The following is a 4,528-nucleotide window of genomic DNA, read 5'->3' as shown; positions in this document are numbered from 1 at the left end:
ATGTTTCCAATCTAAGATCTTTGAATTACTATTTACTATACATTATTTCATTGTATAAATATTGAAAAAACAGTAGAATCTTTTTTAAAATTCTTTTAATTTTGAAAATGTTTATTCAAAATTAATCATTCGTTTTCCTTTTACAGAGACCATTGCCAAACAAAGCAAACACATCAATCTCCGTCAGCTCCAACAAGATTCCATCCCATAAATAAGATTCATCCCATAATTATCCAATGATTCATCCCATAAATAAGATTCTTTTCCATTCCATTCCTCATTCCCAATCAAACAATGAAGCCAAGTTTCAATTGTCTCTTCCTCCTCCTCCTCCTCCTCCTCCTCTGTTTCCTACACTACGTGGCTTCCAGCACGGTGAGGCAGAGAGATGCGCTGAACAAGTTCTACTTTAACAACGGAGTAGGGAGGTCTTCTTCTTCTTCTTCTTCATCTTCTTCTTCTTCTTCATGGGCGAGCAGTCTTCTTTCGGTATCCGGCCTGAAGTCGAAGGTCTACGACAATAGCGGGCTGAAGGAGGGGGACAAGGTTGTTCGGCTGCCTGGCCAGCCAGAAGGGGTCAATTTCTATCAGTACGCGGGGTATGTCACAGTTGACAGAGCTAACGGACAGGCTCTATTTTACTACTTTGCCGAGGCTGCCGAAAATAGCATGTCGAAGCCTATTGTGCTATGGCTCAATGGAGGTATGGAAATAATAGAAAATGACGTTGCTTTTCGATCGATAGAGTGGTGATTGTTGTGGCGTGGGTGGGTGCAAGGTCGGGGTGTTCGTCACTGGGGTACGGCGCCATGGAGGAGCTCGGGCTGTTTCGGGTCATGAGCGATGGCAAAACTCTGTACAGGAATCCCTACACTTGGAACGAATGTTAGGATCATCTGTCATTGTCGTCGTCATCATATATATATATATATATATATATATATATATATATGTTATTTCCTTGAGCTTAGGGAGTAGAGTGAAAAAAGGTTTCTGCTTTGGCATGACCCTGAACCACTGACGTGCATCGTGCAATGCAGTGGTGAACGTCTTGTTCTTGGAGAGCCCTGCTGGCATCGGCTTCTCCTACTCCAACACCACATCGGACTACGCCAAGAGCGGAGACCGTAGGACGGCGACCGATGCGCTGGTTTTCCTTGTCAACTGGTTCGAGCGATTCCCAGAGTCTAAGGGGAGGGACTTCTTCATCACTGGCGAGAGCTACGCCGGCCACTACGTCCCCCAGCTTGCCCACGCCATACTCCACCACAAAGATTGCCTCATCAACCTCAAAGGCATCGCGGTAAGCAATGAATCCCGAAATCAATCAGTCTAATTGACCCTCTCTCCTTTTTATTGCAAATTAAATTAGGAAAGATGGATCTTGATCAATTTAAAATTGATTTTGGATGACCTAGATTGGGAACGCGGTGATCAACAAGGAGACGGATAACAAGGGGACGTTTGACTACTTCTGGACGCACGCATTGATCTCCGACGAGACCATTCGCGCGATCCACAAGTTCTGTAATTTCACGCCGGACGCCCGGCAGACAGCTCCAAAGTGTGACAGCGCGCTCGACGAGGCCAGCCTCGCCGTTGAGGAGTTGGACGTGCACAACATATAAGCGCCACTGTGCTTCTCGTTAGGCATGACGCCAACTCCAAAATCGCCCTCGGTTTTTCTCTTCCGAGCATCATTACATTTAATTATTTCCATCTTCCTGGTATTTTCAGAGCCAATTTAGATCGAATCGATTTTACCTATTAACTCAAGAATTAGAGTTCATCGCATTCTTGTTGGATCACTACAAGGAGCAAGCTCTAACTAAAGTTGGAATTTGCCCAGATTGAAATGTCATACTTATATTCTGATGCAGATTAAGAATTTTCACTCAATCATATCAATTGTGAATACAATTAACTAACAGATTGAAATGTCATACTTAAATTCTAATGCAGATTGAGAATTTTGATCCTTGTACTTCTAATTATGTGGAGGCATACCTTAACAATCTTGAGGTACAGAAAGCTCTACATGCCAATATCACAAAGCTCAATTACACCTGGTCTGGTTGTAGGTATATACATATCTCATAAATATAATACGCCATTTGATAATTTTATTTTTCTTTTAAACAAAATAATGAAAATTCAACTCATTTATTTATATTTGTCTCGATGCAGCCAAGTGATACCTAGTTGGTCAGATCAGCCTTCCACAATGTTACCAATTATTCACGAATTATTATCTAATGGGATTAGGATTTTAAAATATAGGTAAAAAATCATTAGATGTCTTCATCATATCATAGGGTGTGAATCAGCTTTCCATTTCAATACTTTCATTTAGATAGGTGTATAAATTTTGTGGTCCTTATACACATTATGTAAGTAAAAATAGCATATATAAATATATCAATTTTGCAAGTATGATAGCTTTAAGATTTCCGCATAACATATGTCATACGACAAAGATACCGTTCATTAGATTGAGAGTGAAGGGGTTTTCAATCAAATTTTGTCTCTAACTAAGCATTGATTGGGTATGAGCAGCGGTGATATTGATGGAGTAGTTCCTGTTACTTCCACAAGATACTCCCTCAAGAAGCTAAAACTTAAAGTGAAGGCTCCATGGAGAGCTAGGATGCTTAACAGTGAGGTAAACAATTGTGTCATTTTAAATATTTTCATAAGATATATAGTTAATTATCCTCAAATCCACAAGGAATTAAAATGCTTACATTAATGACAAGTTTTCCTCTATGATACTCTTCGTTGCTCTAATGATGGTGACAACTTGTAGAACAAACGACATTAATTTTGATGATTTTTATTATGAATATGTAGGTTGGGGGATATACTGTGATGTATGATCACAATTTAACATTTGCCACTGTTCGAGGAGCAGGACATGAGGTTCCAAGTTATCAGCCAGCTCGAGCTCTGGAGATGATCAAGAATTTTCTTCAAGGGTTGCATCTACCTGCTATTTAAGCATTTCAAAATAGAATAAATTGATTTGTTGTTATTTATTGTGATATCAAACGTTACATAAAATTTAATCTATGATTTTTAAATATTATATCTGGCTCGATTTAATCATGGTTTCAAAAAATAATTAATATTTTTAAAAAATCATTTTTCTTTTTTAAAAAAATCTTAAGATCGGTTCACTAAACCAAATGCCCATACTATGAGTCATGATCATGATACAACAATTAAATGGGCTACTAACCATTATGTGCCAAGCCTAATAAACCTAAATTACTATCATAATTAATTACTTATTATATATTCTAGTATTAAATTATAAGACTTGCTGTCACGTTAAATTTTAATTTAAATTTCTTATTTATTTTCTTTGACAATTTTGTGCATGTATATACAAATTCTCAATTTAAAGAATCAAAATGTAAAATAAAATGACAAAAAATTATTAGAACAATATTTTTAAAATAATAAAAAAAACTAGATATATTGTCAGAAACACCTCTTGTATTCTTAAAATTAGAAGACAAAGAAAGATTGACAGTATTTAGAGAAGTCGTCCGCTAACTGTCCTGAGATCTGACCATCAGCTCGCTACTTTCTCACCCTTATCTCTCTCACACCACAAGTACATCCTTCTCTCCTTGTCGGCGGCGATGATGCGGATCGGGCCGCTATCTTGTACTTCACCCACACGTCGGTCGTCGTGCCGTAGGCCATCGCCGACAATATATTCTTATTCGTTACACCCCTCCCACCGGACATGAACACGCTCTATGGCTAGGCTGTGCAGAGGTAGGAAACCCAGAAGGAGGGTAGCATCGGCTTCCCCCCTTGTTAGTTGTCAATGATTAGATCATAGATGTTGAACTGGCCAATGAGGCAAAAGGTGAACACATCCCAATCATCGACTAGCAACAGCTCTCGCCCGATGACCACAACATACGGCAACAGGCCAACATGGTGTGGGGGCAGTCGGCTATCAACTGCCTTGATCTGGCAGAATATTCCTATAGCTCCCCACATATCTCATATGATTAAAAGTAGTACTGGCTTGCCAATCAAAGTTAATGTGGGTCCAATGGGAAAGTCCTGAAGTATCGGGCACTAAGCAAAAGTCCAATCAGTCTAGAGGACCGATTTGACAATAGGTAACTTCTCCTGACAGGAGTAGGTGAGAATATGTTCTCCGTTGAGGGAATAATAGGTGTCGGTTCTACCTAGGGTTTCTGGGAAAATCGAAAGTCAGAATCGGACAGTTCAAAGGCTATCAAAAGTTATTTTCATATATTCCTTGCTATTTGTCGAAACTCTATTTTACAAGGAAACTAACATTTTATAGCTTGAATTTTCGGCCTTGATCGGTCGATCGAACCAGGGATAGATTGACTGAACCTCCAAGCAAACAGATTGGATTTCTAACAAGCTAATTGGATTCGACCAAGGGATTGGTCGACCGAACCTGGGGTTCAGTCAATCGAACAATGGATAGGCATCGATGTGGTCGAGCCGAGTTGATCGGACCAGATGAGTTGGG

The 4,528-nt window shown here is 39.4% G+C and overlaps 1 pseudogene; it reads left to right on the top strand.

Annotated features, from left to right (window-relative positions):
- Positions 1 to 654: 654 nt before the first annotated feature.
- LOC122014100 lies at positions 655 to 2,997 on the top strand (annotated as a pseudogene).
- The last annotated feature ends 1,531 nt before the right edge of the window (positions 2,998 to 4,528 follow it).

This window comes from Zingiber officinale, chromosome 8B (assembly GCF_018446385.1).
Source record: "Zingiber officinale cultivar Zhangliang chromosome 8B, Zo_v1.1, whole genome shotgun sequence".
Classification (NCBI taxonomy): Eukaryota; Viridiplantae; Streptophyta; class Magnoliopsida; order Zingiberales; family Zingiberaceae; genus Zingiber; species Zingiber officinale.
The sequence above is the reverse complement of the archived record's forward strand: the minus strand, read 5'-3'. Positions and strand labels throughout refer to the sequence as shown.